The sequence below is a fragment of the Symphalangus syndactylus genome, chromosome 17, assembly GCF_028878055.3.
Source record: "Symphalangus syndactylus isolate Jambi chromosome 17, NHGRI_mSymSyn1-v2.1_pri, whole genome shotgun sequence".
Lineage (NCBI taxonomy): Eukaryota > Metazoa > Chordata > Mammalia > Primates > Hylobatidae > Symphalangus > Symphalangus syndactylus.
Window position 1 is genome coordinate 72,480,876 of NC_072439.2, and position 19,676 is coordinate 72,500,551.

Genomic DNA, 19,676 nt, shown 5'->3' on the forward strand with positions numbered 1-19,676 from the left:
TGGTTTCCATAATTCAAGACAGGAAATAACCACAGAATTGGTTTTGTTTGTCTTTTTGTTTTAATAATGAAGGAGAATATCTCAATGTAAAATCCAACTTTGGAAGTTGCCTCTTTCAAAAAAAAAAATTAGGACACCTTGTCTATCCCATCTATCAGAGTCACATTGAAAAAACAATTTTCAGGCATCAGATATTTATGCAGAGTAACATAGAATGAAATATTCTTAACCCCCAGCATTTATAAAGATGCATGCAGCAGCAAATAAACTGTGTGGTGGGGCCACGGAAGTAGAAATACAGTTAGTAAAGATTCTGTAGTTTAAAATTTGCTCTTGAGAACTGCAAAAAGAGAAAGTGAGAGAAATCTGCATTGTTATTATTATTCTTTATCAAGGAAGGGAACCATGACTTGCCTGAGTTGTGAACAACTATGGGATTTGGAAGGATAACAATAAATGAACCTGAGTGAAGGAAAAATGGGGGCCAATCGCAGTTATGGGGAAATACTAGTGAAATGAGTCCTAACATAAACTCTCAATGTCTTCCCTGCATCATACTCCTAGTTGTGTTCTACGTCCTTGCATAAAACAAAAAAGAGATTCCTTTTTCTTATCTTTGAACAGAGTAAAGAGCTGCCAAAGCAAAATCTAGGTATGGTATGGCAAGAAGAAAAATGGCATATGCTCTTTGGAGATGAAAAGGGCTGTAAATGCACTGGAGGTGGAAGTTCCTAGGAAACTATCCACAGGAATGAGACTACACACATGTTTTGACTCACCTTAGGTGGAGAAAGAAACCATTCTCCCATATGCAGCTGAATTGTAAGGAGTGTATCAGTCAGTATGGGCTACATTTTGCTGCATAAACAAACAACTTAAAAAAAATCTCCAGAGCTTAAAATGACAGATGTTAATGTCTTGCTCACACTTATATATCCATTGCAGATTGGCAAGGATGTTCTGCTCACTGTAATCTCTTAGGGACCCAAGCTGATGGAATCTTCATCTCAACATGTGCTTCCGCAATCACCAAGGCATGAAAAGATAAAGTGGCAAAACATACACTAGTTCTTAAAGTTTCCACCCAGAAGTGACCTGTGTCACTTTCCTCTCACATTTCAATGGCCAAAGCAAGCAAAATGCCCACGGTTAACTTTAAAGGGAGTTGGGAATGTGCAGTCTCATGTCCAGAAAGAGGAAAAGTAGGATATTTGAGATCAGATCCAGTGACTACCACAAGGAACTGCAATGCTAAGTTAATAAGGGAGGGCTAGCAGGTTGTCCGCCCTCAATTTCTCTGCTTCCAAAGGTCACAAAGGCTGTCCATGTGCCTCCATGCAATGTATCAGCCATTTTGATTTAGTTTCACTATGGATTTCACCATGCAGTAATGAAGAGGGATTAGAATTGACATCAGAAACTCTCTGTACTTGTAATTCTGTGTTCATTAAAAGCCACAGAACGGGGGGGAGGGGGGAGGGATAGCATTAGGAGACACACCTAATGCTAAATGACGAGTTAATGGGTGCAGCACACCAACATGGCACATGGATAGATAGGTAACAAACCTGCACATTGTGCACATGTACCCTAAAACTTAAAGTACAATAAAAAAAAGCCACAGATCAATACTGGGTTCAGTAAACTGCATAATTCATTACAAAGGTAAATTTTTTTAGCCATTTTCAGGTAAGGCTCTTAGCCATCTTGAAATAAAAATCTCCAGTAAGAGAGTCATATGAAAAACTTAAGAAAAGGATCACCTTATTTAGGTACCTGACAATTGCAAGCAAGACCCATTTTAATATACTGCTAACAAGACTATAATCTGACATAATCCTTTTGGGAAAAAATGCCACACTATGTATCAAGAGCCTTAAATTATTCCTCATTCTTTTACCTCACAATTCAATTATTGGAAATCTATCCTAAAGAACCCTAAGTGTTTAAAAACTAAACATGATGTTCACTGCTGGACTGTTTATACTAGTAAATAATTTAAAGTAGTTTAAATGTTCCACGACAGAGGAATGATTTAAGCAAATTATGGTAAGTCTACATGAGGGACCTATTGAAAGTTGTGTTTGTTGGGAAAATGATTACATTATAATATTAGCTTAAAATATATAATATTAGCTTGAAAATACAAAATTACAAGATTTTGCAATTATAACAAAATTTAAAATTTGCAACAAAAATATAAAATTATTCATATACTGTGGTCCAATCTGTTAAATGTATCTATATCATATAATATATATTTTGGTACATATTTTGACATTCATTATGAATAGACCATTTCATATAATGGCACTAAACAGACCTGTTTCCCTTTTGATACGATGCATTTTATACATGCATGACCAAAGGAATACTATTATTTTTTAATTAGCAAGACAGATCACCACAAACTCGTTGACAACACAAGGGTATAATAAGATTTTGAGATGATTTTAGAAAGTTGGAAGATAAAGGCAAAATGCGTGCATGCATGTATGTGTGTGTGTCTGTGTTTGTGTGTGTGTGTTTCTTTGTAAAAGGAAAAGAGAATATTAGGGAAAACACATTTTTCAAAGTTATTAGAAGAAACTGACTTGATATAAAGAGACCTAGCAGAAAAAAACCTAGTGGACACATTGTAAAGATTGAGACTGTTTTGGAGCATAATTCTTGGGTGTATATTAACTGCAAAGAGGTAATCCTATATATTAAGCTTTTAATATACTAATGCATACAAGAATAATGCTAGTTGTTTTAGAATAATAATAATAATGTTTGAGAAATGGCTACAATGGAAAAATTCTGAAGGGAATTGAGGTGACTGAAACTGGAAATAGAAATCTGAGGAGAAAACCAATATGTATTTAATGAAGTAAAAGGCATATTTGTGAGAATGTTGGTAAGCAGTGCTTTAATGGTCATCAACATTGATTCCATTAAACATGTACTGAAAGCAGACAGATTTCAGACAAATTAGAGAGCATTTCCTAGGCCAAGCGCGGTGGCTCATGCCTGTAATCCCAGCACTTTGGGAGGCCGAGGCAGGCGGATCACCTGAGGTTGGGAGTTCAAGACCAACCTGACCAACATGGAGAAATCCCGTCTCTACTAAAAATGCAAAATTAGCCGGGCGTAGTGGCAGGTGCCTGTAATCTCAGCTACTTGGGAGGCTGAGGCAGGAGAATCCCTTGAACCTGGGAGGCGGAGGTTGCAGTGAGCTGAGATCACACCACTACGCTCCAGCCCTAGGTGACAGAGTGAGACTCTGTCTCAGAAAAAAAAAAAAAAATCACTTCCTAAGTAGCAAAGTAACAACATTCTGGGATACAATGTGAAGAAATTTGGGCAGTCTTCTTTCTCAGGGTTTGTTTTGCTTGAAGGAAAGAAAAAATGGCCACCTATCTTTTGGGGTCTGTGGTGACTTTCCTTTGAAGGAGGACAATAGTTTCTCCTTTAGTCCTTTCAGTTTGGACTGTAGGTGCCTTGTCTCTCTTATTCGTTCCCTGACTTCTTTGAAGACAGCAAAAATTAAGAGACTTTTTTTTTAACTTTCAGTTCTGGGATACATGTGCAGAACATGCAGGTTTGTTAATAGGTATACATGTGCCATGGTGGTTTGCTGCACGTATCAACCCATCACCTAGGTTTTAAGCCGCGCATGCATTAGGTATTTGTCCTAATGCTCTCCCTCTCCTTGCCTCCCACCCTCTGACAGGCCCTGGTGTGTGATGTTACCCTCCCTATGTCCATGTGTAAGAGACTCTTTTAAAAAAGAAATTGATGGTTATTTCCAGTCCTATTAACGATAATGAAGTAATTTTGAAATTTTAAAAATTTCTTAAGCACTCTCAGAAATAACTTCTTGCATATTTATTTTTCTTGCTTACAAAGGTAGAAATTTATTATAGGCCCACAATCTCTTTTCCAAAAGTATTGGAGACAAATATATTTTGGAATTCCATGCTTTTTTATTCTAAAAAGATAATACGGTACAAATAAGATGGATTATGCAACATTCCCAGTGTAATCTGGAGCAGTACCTATTATTAAAAACATTAATACATATAATGTACAGTGATACATATAAACATTCACACAAAGTAAAGATGATAAATAGCCTCACCTCTAGGTTACATTTTGCCGTAAAATAGTTACAAAAATTTTAGGTTTTTAGATAGGGTTGCAAGATAAAATACAGACTGCTCAGTTGAATTTGAATTTCAGATAAACAACAAATAATTTTTATTGTTGTGGTTGTTTTTGTTTTTTGTGGTGGTGGTGGTGGTGTAGGAACAAGTAATTTTTTAGTATATGCCCCAAACATTGCATGGAACACACTTATACTAAAAAAAAAAAAAATACACATTCAGGCCAGGTGTGGTGGCTCACGCCTGTAATTCTAGGGCTTTAGGAAGCTGAGGTGGGAGGATCACTTGAGGCCAGGAGTTCAAGATGAACCAGGGAAAAATAGGGAGACCCTGTCTCTACAAAACATACACACACATGCACACAAAATGTTTATGTAGGATTCAAGTTTAACTGAATGTCTGTTTTTTTTTAATTTGTGAAATGTGCCTCTTTTAATTTGAAACTGCAAATAAAAGATTGTAGATTCGTATCTAAAAATATCCTAATTGAAATACTATTAAGAGCTACTATTCCAGGAGTCGAGTTTGATTTGGGCCTTTTTGAAGGGAAATACAGAAAACAAAATTTTATTAAGTATATTTATGTACACAGAGTAGGTGAGACATAAAGCCTGTGCAAAGCCAAACAGATGAACAACTCAAGATATTTAAAGAGTTAGAAATAATGTGGCTATTTTAAAAACAATTTATATCATGCATTTTAATAATGGGTCTTTCCTATTTCACTGGAAAATTCATCATCTATAAAATATCCCTTTTAGAAATTTATAACAAGTCTCCTTAACAAAGATATAGCTCCATCTAATGGGAAAAATATCAAATTACAGCCCATCATGCAGCTAGGAATTAATCCAATATTTCTATGAGTGTTAATAATAATTATATGTGTATGTAGTTTAAACACACACATACACAAATACTGGATGTGTTTCTGTGCTTCTCCTTTCTTGCAGCCAGATAGGATCAAAAAGTTCCTTCAAGAGCTGCTCTTTCCCTTGGATCAAACTAATGTAAATATCTTTTTATTTTTATATTTTAGAGACAGGGTCTTGCTCTGTTGCTCAGGCTGGAGTGCAGTGGTGCAATCATGGTTCACTGCAGCCTCAAACTCCTAGGCTCAAGTGATCCTCCCACCTCAGCCCCCCATGTAGCTGGGACCAAAGCACGCACCACCATGCCCGGCTAATTTTTGTATCTTTTGTAGAGACGGAGTTTCACCATGTTGTCCAGGCTGGTCTCAAACTCCTGGGCTCAAGTGATCTTCCCGCCTTGTCCTGCCAAAGTGTTGGGATTACAGGCGTCAGCCATCATGCTCAGCTATTTTTATTTTTATAGTTCTTTCGAGAGCATCTCTTTCATTCGATTAGATGAATATAAATATATTTTTATTACACATAACCACCCACACCCTAAGCTCATTCCCACCCTATTAATCTACAAAATTTAACCTTAAGAGTGTTTAATTTTCTGCCCTTGAGAATCATGGCCTCTTCAAATGTGCAAAGGACATTAGAGATTATCCAACTTGTGGTTCTCTACCCTGGCTGAGTATTAGAATCATCTGGGAAAGTTAAAAAAAAAATACCGCTGCCTGAAACCACCAACATAAATTCTTATTTAACTGGTCTGGGTAAGTCCTGGGCTTGGGTATTATGTAAAAGCTCTCCCAGGAGATTGTAATGTGCAGGTGATTCTAATCCCCCAGCTGACTTTAACGCAGCCAGGGTTAGGCCCTGGTGAATTTTAAGACAGCCAACATATTTTACGATAGAGGAAACCAAGCCCCACTGAAGAGAAGTGATTCCGTAACTAGAATGTTAGAGTCTCTGACATACAAGAAATCACAATTCTTAGAAATAGATAAGAAAACACAATCATCGTAGCGTTCTTGCCCATCCTTTCTTTTATATAAAACTTTCATCTATGAAGATGCAGCAGGAAAACATCTATTTCAAAACTCAAACTCAATGACATCAAATCAGAAATATGAATTGTCCTCACTTTTGAGAATTCGACCTCCAGGGTCAAATTATAGTCTATTTTATCTCCATTTTTCTTTCACCCCTCTCTCCATTTCATCATCAACTCCTGTTGGTACTTTTTGTAAGCTCAATGACAGCAGAGCGTGGGTCTATCTTGTTCACTGCTGTAGTCCCAGCCCTGAGCATCATGTTGGCTCACGGCAATCACTCTATACATATGTGCAAAATTAAGCAAATGAAATCAAGTTCTCTTGCATCCATCCACTCCTTCATCTCAAGACCAAACCGTCAATTCGTTCTGCCTGGGTGACCATTCAAGTCTCTTTGCTAATTTTCTTTGATTTCCTAGGGTTTTCCCCCAACCAGACATCAGTCTCTTTCAACTAATATATTTTACATGTTACTTTCAGCCTTCATCATTTCATTCCCCAACATACACATCTCTGTTTCAATTTCTTCCTTACTGTCACTCCACTCTAATTTTTCAGACTTTTCCTCCAACATTCCCCATACCCTTTCGCTTACGCCATGTACTATAGCTCTATTTCCTCCTGCTCATACCTTTCTGTTTTGAAGAAGTGGAACAAACAGGCTGTGGAATCAGACTGATTGCAAGTGGTTCCAATTCCAGTTTTGCTATTTAGTCACTCTGAGTCTCAATTACTTCATTTATAAAATGTATCATTAGAAAATAAGATAATATATTTAAAGCACCTGGTGCTACGTCTTGTGCATAGTATTGAGCCAACCCTTTATAGTCTCTCTGCCAGCACCACACAATCTTGATTACTATAGCCATTTTTCACACCATTTAGAAGAGAAAAGCTTTAATTCTAGAAGCACGTAAGTTGACATTCCATTATACTAATTTTATAAACAAATAAGTCGTGTCTGCCTTGTTTAAGGTATTTGAGTAAGAACAGTTATGATCAAAGGTTAATTTATCCTGAATTTATTTTGAAGATACCTCCCTCTTGAGGGCATTACTATATATGACTCAGTATACTATGAACTTGAGCACTGTAATATATATTACTGGGTGGAAATGGAGGTAAACTAGTACAGACATCTTGGAGGACAATTTGGCAACATCTATTAACATTTAAAAACCCATGAGTATAAAGACTGTACAAATACTGTACAAAAACTGTAAACTGCCTAAATTTCCAGCACTAAGTGACCAGGCAAACAATGCACAGTAAAACACACAATAAAATAACATGTGACTACTAAAAATGGAAAAATCTATATATACTTACATGGATTATATCCAAGACATATCTGCATAGACACAGTTGTACACACATAAAATAAAAATACCTTTAGATGAATGCTGGTAATAGTCATTGCCTTTGAGAGAAGAAATGGGTCAGTAGGCTTCAGGGAAAGGAAGGAATACTTTTCACTGTGTACTCTTTTACAATAGAAACTGATTTTTAAACCACCTATATGCATTATATATACATATATAATATTTAAATAATACAAAATTTTTGAAATAGGACTTACACCTAGAAAGTGAACAAATCATAAGTGTTAAGAACATCTTTTTAATAAAGTTAACATACCCACCTACAAAACGCTCGTATCAAGGAAAAAAGCATTACCAGTACATGTTTACAAGAAAATTCCGGTATTATTTTACCTTTACTACACTTCAGCATGTATATCAAAACAAACCAAAAAATAACAATAATATCATAATCACACTGAGTAAAATGAACAATAGTTAGGTTTTAGAATATGTAATGCTTATATTTTTTGATAACCAGTTCATGTTCAATTATCTTTGCTTATCCCAAAAATATCTATTTGCATTTGTTTAGTTTGGATCATTTTCCAAAAACGCCCCCATATTACATATGGTGATTTTTCTCTTAAATCTCTTTTATTCTATAACTGGCCCACCCTCTTCTGTTAATGCTATTTCTTTGTCATTGGAGAAACTGGTCATTTATCTTGCAGAATCTCTTACATTCTGGATATGGCTGATTAAATCCTCCTGGTGTCATTTAATACGTTCTTTACCCACTGCATCTTTTGTAAACCATCAGTTAGATCTAGAAACTCATATGCTTTCTTGAATTGGTAAATAAAAGTACTCTATGATCCACTACATTTGGGGAAAGCTACGTATTTGGGGGAACCAATGCATGGAGAGTCATAAAGATTTGAAAAGTCCCAAAGTAAATAAATGTTCAGTTTTGCTTAACTGTCAATTTCCCATGTGTTATTTTGTTGTTACAGTACTACTTATTATGTTCATGTGGAACTAGAGTCCTATTTTATGCACTCTGTTAAACACTGGAGCAGAACATCTGTATGGTCTTCTCAAAATCCTATGACTTTTCATGGTATGAGACATATTGACTGGGTACAGTGGCTCACCCCTATAATCCCAGCACTTTGGGAGGCTGAGGCAGGAGGATCCTTGAGCCCACAAGTTCAAGACCAACCTGGGGGATTTAGTGAGACCTCATCTCTACAAAAAAAAAAAAAAAAAGAGAGAGAGACAGAATAAAAATTAGCTGGGTTTCATGGCACACACCTGTAGTCCCAGCTACTTGGGAGGCTGGGGTGGGAAGATCCTTGAGTCCAGGAAGTGAAGGCTGCAGTGAACTGTGATCTGCACTCTAGCATGGGTGAGAGAGCAAGACCCTGTTTCAAAAAAAAAAAAAAAAATAGAGACAGAAAGAGACATACTGCAGATGCTCATAAAAGTTTGCTGATTGATTAATCCAGCAGTCATGTGCTACGTTTTCTATTTATAGTGTACTGTACTTGAAACCACTATTCCTGTCCTTAAGAAATAAGATTGAGTTGATAAATCAGCATGTGTTCCGGCAATAAACTCACATGCTTATTTAAAGCATATGGCAGTTAAAAAAAAAAATCTGCTGTATGCGTTGTGGATTTATGGAGTGGCCTGTTGGGTTTCATGAGGAAAGCTCCAAAAGAGAGGTCAGCCTTGGAGTACATCAACAAGCATTCACAGCAAGTCAGAGCTGGAAACACACACACACACACACACACACACACACACACAGAGCGAGAGCGAGAGCGAGAGAGAGAGAGAGAGAGAGAGAGAGAAACAGAAATCTGCTGGTTTAATCTCTTAATTTATAGAAGACAGGAAGCCTAAGGACAGGAAAGGATTCTTATAGCTGGAGAGACCCAGACATTCCTGCTGGTAAGCTTAGTGCATTCCCTTAGTAGGTCCAATTCAAGATTATTTCTTTGTAGGTAAACTGTTTTGTTTTCTCTTCCCTCTGGAAGCTTTTGGGATTTTCTTTTTATCCTTTGGAGTACTGAAACTTCTTCAGGAAGTTATGAGCTTTTCCCTTCATCCTACCTGAACTACCTCGCAATACGAGGATCCAGATTTTCTTGGGCAGAGGGAAACTTTCTTCTGTTACTTGCGTATCAGTCCTGGGTCACTTGTTTTAATTTGTTCATTCCAATCATTTTCTTTGATACTGTTGGTTCTACTCATTTTGAGTGAACCTTGGTTGCCTTTCTACATTTATGAATGGAAGGTAATGTTATTAATTATCTGACTTGGGATTCTTTTGTAGTTATACGGATTTGTTTACCCAGAAAGGCACACAGAGATAAATTTGACCTGGCTTTTAGCCTTAAGGTATTTACAGTCTAGCGAGGGAGGAAAACAAGTAAACCAAAAATTCTGTCAAAGTGTCAGAATGTTTATGATATAGTTTAAACAAAAAGGCAGTGGTATTAGTTTGTGTACCAGGGAATTCCAAGGTGTGTACCTCCTCCAACTTCAGTAGGCTGCCTCTGGTTTCTCTGGGGTTGGCTTTGAAATGAGCAGGGTCTGGGAGAGAAAAGGAAGGGACAAAAAAGGTCTGACTCAGCCACTACAGTTTGGTGATGTGGCTTTCTGGGCTTGAAGAAAGTTCAAGGCTTCTGCTTTCTCTTGAAGTATACATTTCTGGATTTCTGAAAGATTTATCACAGAGAATCTTTTGCTGCAACATTCTTGACATAAGCAATGGCATTTCTCAGGCTCTTCACTCTCTACCTGTACCTCCTGAGCAGGTGGTGGTCCATTATACACAGACTCTTTCTGTTTGGGGTCCCACTTCTCTCCAAAGCAGTCTTCCTAGGTGAACAAGAACTCAACTCAAGCCTGGTCCTTCCCCGTGTACTACATCTGTGGACTATATCTGGTCCAGGGGAAGCACCCGTGCCTCCTTATAGCTATGGAAATGTACTGCTCATTGCTCTCCTGTAGGCAAACTGCTCCAGTCCCCGCCTTTGCCTTAGTTTTTCTCAAGGATGAGTCAAATGCCTAAAAGCCTTCAATTTCTCATGTGTCCTGGAAGTAGGAAATGAACTAAGTCTTAGAAAACTGGAGCTGGAGCACCTCCTTTGTAAGCTCTGCATAGATTTGGAATGTGGGAATATTTGGCACCTTAATTTTGTTCTCAGTTCTTGGAGTCTCAGCTGAAATAGGAGGGAAAAAGTCTCATTGGAAAAGTCTGTTTCATACCTCAATGAAAAGCACAGGGGTGATGAAATAAGGAATGTTCCATGCTGTTTCTTGAAGGCAGTAGGCCGTCTCTTGTGACTGGCTTTATTACAATAAAACTGTGTGTCAGAGAGCGCTCTGTTAAGCCAGTTTGTGGTTCTCCGGAAGAGGAAAAAAGAAGCTTGGTTCTCTTCAAAAGCTAGATTATTCTTAGGCTTGGTTCTCCTAAGGAGCCAGCTGAATGTGCATCACTGTGAGAAAAGATTGCCTGGGAGGGAGAAATTTAGAAATATTTTTTTACACTAAAGCATTTACAGAGCATGAGCATTGAAGCCAGAGAGATCTGAATTTAAATTCCAATTTGGAACTTATTAGCTGTGTGACTGTAGACCGACTGTTTAGCACTCTAAGCCCTTGGTTTTCTGATTTGTAAAAGGGGACTAATAGCTAACTTGAAGGGTAGCTGTGGAAATTAAATGAGATGTAGTATGTAAAGATTCCAAAACAGATGCCCTCAATAAGTAGTAGTCACTATCAGCATTCCTCCTCAGCCTGGAATTCTCTCCTTCTTCTTCTCTGCCCCATCAATTCCCATTCTTCCTTAAAGACAAGTCAGGGTAAGCCACCTCTTCCAGAAGGCCTTCTTGGATTCCTTTTCCCACTCATTATGGTATTGGTGCTTCTAAAGCATTTTGTAATATCTCTATTACTGCATGAACCACTTACCTAAAGTTGTTTGTACCTACATTTGCTCCCCCGATTAGAACTGGGATTTCCTTGAGTGCAGAGAGTATATCTAACTCACCCATCATCTTCCATGACTGGGAATGCCAAGGCAGAAATCATTGAACATATATTTGTGACATGTATGGAATCTGTAATTCACACCGTCCCATCTCAGAGAAATAGGGAGAGAGGAGTTGCAGTGTTCCCTCCCTTGGGAGAAAACATATCTATTCCATCATAATTGAGATAGCAGATCATGATTCCCAGTTTGGCTCATTAAATCATAGGATTTTAGGACAGAAAAAAAAAAAAACCTTATCATGGGGGAAGTATGTTACTCTCAAGAAACTTGTGTGTATCACGAGGTCAGGAGACCGAGACCATCCTGGCCAACCTGGTGAAACCCTCTCTCTATCAAAATACAAAAAATTAGCCAGGTGTGGTGGTGTGGGCCTGTAATCCCAGCTACTCAGGAGGCTGAGGCAGGAGAATCGCTTGAACCCGGGAGGTGGAAGTTGCAGTGAGCCAAGATTGCACCACTGCACTCCAGCCTGGCAACACAGCAAGACTCCTTCTCAAAAAAAAAAAAAAAAAAAAAAAAAAGGTATATCCAATATTATGAGTTTATAGTGGGAAAATTATCCCAAAAATCTTACTTTGTTTTGTTTCAGAATAGAAAGCCCCAAAATACCTTGGTTGGTGGGAATATTTATGCATCAGTCATATCACAGGGTGGCAATTGAAACTGGGAACGGGGAACATGAGAAATATCTGTGTTTATCAAAAGCAGGCAGGTGTTACTAAAGCCTGAGAAACACTGACCTATTTTTAACCACTTCTTTATATACAGAAGGGGAAACTGAGGCCCAGAGGGTGAAGAGATGTGTCCAAGGTCACAAAGCTAGTAGGCAACAGAGAGGCAGGATGTGTGACATGGCCCTGTGTGTGGGAGGAGCACTGGGTGAGGAGTGAGAGGTGGCTGCCATGGTGCGACCATGGGCAAGCCAGTAAACCTGAGACCTGGTTTTCTCATCTGAAAAATGGGAAGATAATATTCTGCCACAGAGGGCTGTTAAGGGATCAAAAGAAAAGAGAAAGCCATTTGTAAATGCAACACATTGTTTAAAACTGGCCTTCCTGGCATTTTAATCATCCAGCTTGTAAAAAAGCACACACTGAAGCTGTATATCTAGACTCCAGTCCCTTCAGCATGACCACATACGAGGGTTTCCAGATAGTAAGTAGGAAAATCTATGCTAAGCAAAACTTCCTGGGAACTTTTTCGTCAGGGGTAATGGTATAGGTGGGTAGTCACATGGGAAAAAGCTATAATTGGATCCACTTCTCAAATTGTAAACGAGGATAAATTCCATATAGAATAGAGACCTACATTTTTAAAGATGAAAATACATGAGTACTAGCAGAAAACATAAGTGAATTCTATAACTTGATAATGGGGAAAGCTTTTCTAACCATGGCAATAAGAAAAAAGGTTAATTGATTTAATTACATAAAAATAAAAATAATGCTTCTATAGCAAAAACAACAACAAAACAAAATGAAAACTAGTAATAAAAGAAAAATAGCAGCTGGGTATGGTGACTCACACCTGTAATAATAGCACTTTGGGAGGCTCAGGCAGGAGGATTGCTTGAACTCAGGAATTCAAGACCAGCCTGAGCAATACAGCAAGACCCCATCTCTACCCAAATTTTTTTAAAAAAACGAGCCAGGTATGGTGGTGTGTGCCTGTAGTCTCAGCTACTCAGGAGACTGAGGTGGGAGAATGGCTTGAACCTAGGAAGTCAAGGATGCAGTGAGCCATGGTCCAGCCTAGGCAACAGAGACCTTGTCTCCAAAAAAAAAAGTTAAAAAACAAAAATACCATAAGTAGGGGAAAAAGACAAATGAGAAACTGAAAAAAGAAATTGTAATTTACATCACACACAAGGAGTTAATAGCCTTAATATAGAGGGAGCTTCTAAAAGTAGAAAATTAAAAATAAAAACAAGAATTCCACAGATACATATTAGAGATATAAACAGGTAGCTCACAGAGAAAGATACGCAAATGACCCTTATTGACATTCAACGTCACTCACAAATACAATGCAAATTAAAATTACCCTGAAAACCAGGTCTCACCTGTCAGATAAAAAGCCTCAAATTGGACAAAGTTATCTCTTGGTGTGTCTACAGGAAAATAGATTTCATAGATTGCTGGTGGGAAGGCTAGTGGGAGAGCGAAATGCTACAACCCCCATAAAGGGAAATTCAGCAATATCAAGAAATTACACATTCATTTTTGACCTATAAGTCTCAGGTTTAGAACTCCACTCTAGGGGCCGGGCGCGGTGGCTCATACCTGTAATCCCAGCACTTTGGGAGGCCAAGGCGGGTGGATCACAAGGTCAGGAGTTTGAGGCCAGCCTGGCCAATATAGTGAAACCCCATCTCTACTAAAAATACAAAAATTAGCCGGACGTGGTGGCAGGCACTGGTAGTCCCAGCTACCTGGGAGGCTGAGGCAGGAGAATCGCTTGAACCCAGGAGGCGGAGTTGCGATGAGCCGAGGGCATACCACTGCACTCTAGCCTGGGCAACAGAGCGAGACTCTGTCTCAAAAAAAAAAAAAAAAAACACAGAGAAACTAGGCTTTTCTAAGTATACTTTGTTTTGTAGATTGAACTTTAGAATCCTGTAAATATTTTACAGAATTATAAAACACAAAGTGGGCTTAAGCAAACCTTTTAATCAAAAGAAAAATGAAATGAATGACTCTGTGTATCAAGCTTGTGCTATGCCCACACAGAGATCAATCATTTCTAGTGACTTTAAAACACGAAACTTTGTTCATTTCTAATGGGATATACCATAAGGACAAAAAGAACTGCAAAACAATCTTAAGCTGTAAAGTCATTATATTATAGGTAGTTATGTTGGTATTATTATTATTATTATTATTATTATTTTTGAGACGGAGTCTCGCTCTGTCGCCCAGGCTGGAAGGCAGTGGCGCGATCTTGGCTCACTGCAAGCTCTGCCTCCCGAGTTCACGCCATTCTCCTGCCTCAGACTCTGGAGTAACTGGGACTACAGGCGCCCGCCACCACGCCCGGCTAATTTTTTCTATTTTTAGTAGAGACGGGGTTTCACCGTGGTCTCGATCTCCTGACCTCGTGATCCACCCGCCTCGGCCTCCCAAAGTGCTGGGATTACAGGCGTGAGCCACTGCGCCCGGCCATGTTGGTATTATTTTATTGAAACTATTATGTGTATATTGTGAGATAAAGCAAATAAGCATTTGTGTTGGTGTCATTGAGAACCGGAACTTTCAGCATGGGAAAAAAGAGATATGGTCATACAATTGATGAAATACAAACTCTTTTATCCTGATTTTGAATTGGAAGCATCAGTATAAACATATCATTTCCTCTTAAGAACAAAAATGTATTCCTGCACTCTGTCCACTCAAAAGGCCTAGAAACAAACACCAGCTCAGTAACGACAAGCATCTCCAGCACTTAGAAAATAGTCCAGAGCTCCTTGTAGAAATGGATGACTCCTGGCCAGGCACACTGGCTGACCCCTGTAATCCCAGCACTTTGGGAGGCCAAGGTAGGAGGATCACTTGAAGTCAGGAGTTCAAGACCAGCCTGGCCAACATGGCAAAACCACATCTCTACTAAAAATACAAAAGTTAGCCAGGCATGGTGGCACATGCCTGTAGTCTCAGATACTCAGTAGGCTGAGACAGGATAATTGCTTGAACCTGGGAGGCAGAGGTTGCAGTGAGCCAAGATCGTGCCACTGCACTCAGCCTAGGTGACAGAGCAAGACTCTGTTTCAAACAAATGAACAAACGAACAACAATAACAAAAAAACGGATGACTCCAGATCTGAGGCAGGAAGTTTGGAAGAGCCTAGCACATCCTATTATACCAGAAACCAAATAAGCAATAAAATCCAAATAAGATCATGTCAAAAGGATACAAGAGTCAACCTGAAGAGGCTCCTATTGGCTCAATATGAGACTATTTGCATATTAGTAAGAGTAACTACAATGGATTAGAATATAACATATCTTTTTAAACATAGGTTCAATATGATACTAAAACAAAGAAACCGAAACAAAACCAAATAACAAAAATAAAACCCTCAATGATCACCTTTAGAGAGTATCTGATTGGGAATTAGCTTGAAAAATTATAATATAAAGGAAAAGAAGCAAGCATTTATCCTATCTTTCTTATGTGAATTGTACCTCAGGGTTGATGAGAAGTACATCTTTATAGGGGTATTCTAATTACTAAGTGAAAAAGGAAGGATACAGTATTACCATTGGGCAACATTTAGGGAAACAATGATCTAGGCAATGGTCATCAATGGCTGCTAACACGACAGAAGAGGAAACTAGACACTACATACTTCTTAATAGATATGCACAATGGCACTTATAAGTATTCAGGTAAAAAAATATCATTTGAATCTGATATTGATCAAACTTCTAGATCCGACCATCAATTTTTAGGAAATACAGTGGACAGAAGACCACATTAAATGACACTATGGGGAGGGGAATTATGAAAATCTGAATTGAGAAAATTCTACGTGACAAATGACCTAGTGTGATAAAGAAATTGGGATGGGGGAGTAGAGAGAGATAGAGTGAGGGCAAACTTTTAAAGGAGGTTTAAGAGACATTTAATTGCAACTGTAGACCTTATTACAACTGTGCTTTGTACAAAGTTAAAAATTACTAGATATTTGGGGAAATTTAAGTGCTGAGTGGGCATTGGGTAATATAGGAAATTATTGTTAATTTGTTATAGGTGTGATAATGGTATGGCAGTTATGTTTAAAGAGTCCTTATCTTTTAGACACCAACATTTAGAGATATAAGCATAAGTTTATAGATGAAATGACAAAATGTTGGGAACTTGCTTCAAAATAATCTGGGGATGTGGGAGTAGTAGGAATATAGATTAAACACAACTTTTCTACTTACATATATAATTGAAATGTTTCATAATAAAAAGTTAAAAATAAATAGAAACCATAAAAAGTTAAAAACAAAACAAAAATTTGCCCAGCTGTTGCAGAGACTGCAAGGCAAGAAAATCTAAGAATCTCTCAGCCCTTCAGAATAAAGTCAGCTTCACGACTGTGAAGTCACATTCTCAAAATGCATAGTCTGATTGAGATTAAGAGATTCTCTGCATTCTCATTCCTTCTTGTCATAGACTAACGAAATACTTCACTGTAATCTAAAATATATCAGATCATGACATTTCTCTGCTCAAGTCTATCTGTAGCTCCCCAGTACTTTATCTGTACTCAGAAAAACAGCTGATGCCCTTGTAATAGCCTACAGAACTCTCCCTACTTGATATCCCCTCAGTAGTAGCCACCCTCCAAGACAGCCCCCAAAAATGATCCCTACCTCCTGGTATTTGTTATTCTCTTCCAAGACTGGTCTATGTGGTCAGTAAAATAAAGAAAAGGTGATAGCATGCTACTTCTGAGATTAGGTTATAGACACTGTGGCTTCCATCTTGGTTTCTTTCTTCCTCTTCCTTGAATCACTTGCTCTGGGGGAAACCAGCTGTCATGTCATCACCACTGTCATACAGAGGCCACATAGCAAGAATTCCAGAGAACTGAATTCTCCTGCCAACAGCCCTGTCAGTGTGCATGGAGGCTGATCTTGCAGCTTCAGTCAAGCCACTTTTTCTTAAAGGGTTAGATGGTAAATAGTTCGAGCTTTGCAGGCCATGAGGTTTATATTGCAACTACTTAACTTTTCCATCATACACAACATGAAAAATAACGTGTTCCCAGAAAATCGTATTTACAAAAACAGGTAGTAGTTTGCTAACTCTTCCATGACTTCAGTGCAGGCTCACAGCTGGATTGCCACCTCATGAAACCCTGAACCAGAGCTATGCAGATAAGCTGTTCCAATTCCTGAGCCTCAGGAACTGTGAGATATATTTATTTCAAGTTGCTACATTTCAGTGTAATCGATAACTCATATACCATCATCTCACTCTCCACACCCCACATATACCTCTTTTTACTTCTCTAATTTCACTTCTCCGTACTCTCCACCATTCATTCAGCTCAGGTCACAGAGGCCTCCTTGTTGTTCCTTGATTATACCGGGGTGCCTGTGCCTTCAGGCCTTTGCACTTGCTATTCTCTATACCTGAAATGCTTCTCCCCAAGACATCTACTTGGTTAGATTCAGTATCTCCTTTAGGTCTTTAGTCAAATGAGCCTTTCTCAGTAAAGTGAGGAGGGGAACAGTGAGGATGTTCCCTCATCCTATTTATAAATGCAACACACCTTCCTTCCTACATTCCCTATTTCCTTTTATTTTTCTTCATAGCATTTACCACCACGTACCATACACTTTATTTATTTTATTGTCTGTCTTCCTCCACTGGATTGTAATCTTCATGAAGGCAGGAGTTTCCATTTTGTTTACTTCAGTATCCAAAACAGTACCTAGCCTTCAGTAGCCCTCAATAAATTTTATTATTTAACAAACCTGCCAACCCCTTAAAGGCATGAATATCTTACTTGACATAATATACCCAGCCCCTGGCATATAATAAATATTAAATGCTAAATTAGCTTTCAAGAATTTTAAACATGTGGATATCAGATGTGTTTTTGAAAGATCACTCTAGGAAAAGAATGGAGGAAGCAATTGGTGTTTGCCAATACTTGATTCTCATTTGCTCCCTTTCAGAATATTCAGCCCTTCAGAGTAAAGTCAGCTTCACGACTGTGAAGTCGTATTCTCAAAATGCATAGTCTGATTAAGAGATGCTCTGCATTCTCATTCCTTCTTGTCATAGACTAACGAAATACCTCACTGTAATCTAAAATATATCAGATCATGACATTTCTGTCAGGCAATTTCATCCATTCTCACTGTTCATTACTTCCTAAATGCAATTTAACCTTAAAATTTGCATTGTCCCTGCCTGATTTCCCAAAACTACCCTGTTTCTCAACTTTGGGTTGCATAACTTATTGTGTGACTTTGGACGAATTATTTAACTCTATGTTCCTCAGTTTCCCTAGCTGTCAATGTGGATATTAATACTTATCTCAAAAGAATGTTATGATGATAAATGAGTCAATTCATGTAAAATACTGAGGTCTGGTGCGGTGGCTCACACCTGTAATCCCAGCACTTTGAGAGGCCGAGACAGGTGGATCACTTGAGGTCAGGATTTCAAGACCAGCCTAGCCAACATGGTGAAACCCCATCTCTACTAAAAAAATACAAAAGTTAGCTGGGCGTGGGGTAGGCACCTGTAATCCCAGCTACTCAGGAGGCTGAGGCAGGAGAATCACTTGAGCCTGGGAGGTGGAGGTTGCAGTGAGCTGTGATCATGCCACTGCACTCCAGCCTGGGCAACGAAGTGAGACTCCATCTCAAAAAACAAAACAAAAAATCCATTCACAATACAGTCTGATCTTTTTCAAAATGCATATCTCATCAGGTCACATTACTTTCATTACAAGCTCCCATTGCCCTCAAGATGAAAACATGGACTTCAGTCCTGCATTGGCTAGCTTCTACTTTTCCAGATTATCCTCATGATCACATCTATTCCAGAATGTACTCTGGCCAACCGGACTCCCAATGCCCTGAGAACTTCAGAAGTGCTCCTCCCTCTGTCTGGAACACCCTACTTTCCCCTTCCCAGATACTGCCTACCTTCCCTGTTCTACAAAGTGCTCACAAACTTCATATGCCTTCCCAGATGAAATTCCTTTTATTAAGCCCTCCCTTTTGTAGCAGTAAATTTGTTCGCATGTGATTTGATCAGTTTCCGTCATTATACTAACACAGCAGAGCAGGCTGGGTGTTTTTACTCACCATCACATACATCCTCAATGCTCTGCAGCAGTGCACAGTAGTAGGTACCTGGTTAACTATTTGTGAAAAACATGGAAAATGGAAACAATGGCGCAAAGCCAAGTTAGGAAGTTGAGGCATCCAAGAACCAAGGAGTTGCTGCATTGAGGTATTGCACAAAGATGATGGGGGCACTTAAATTTTTCGGAAAATGAATTAAAACACTGAATTAAACTATCATTTCAAGCAATTCCCAAATCAATTAATGCATAGATTAGGTTGTAACTGTCCAGATACGTTTGGCAACACAATTCTATTAGCATCAAGACTCATCTAAGTACCTGAAGTAGTGGCACCATCAGGCTCAGCAGTACAAAAAGGCTCATCATCCTTGTCTTCCCTAATCTCCTGCAGTACGGATTCTGCCAAACCATTTCGATTAGAGCTTTC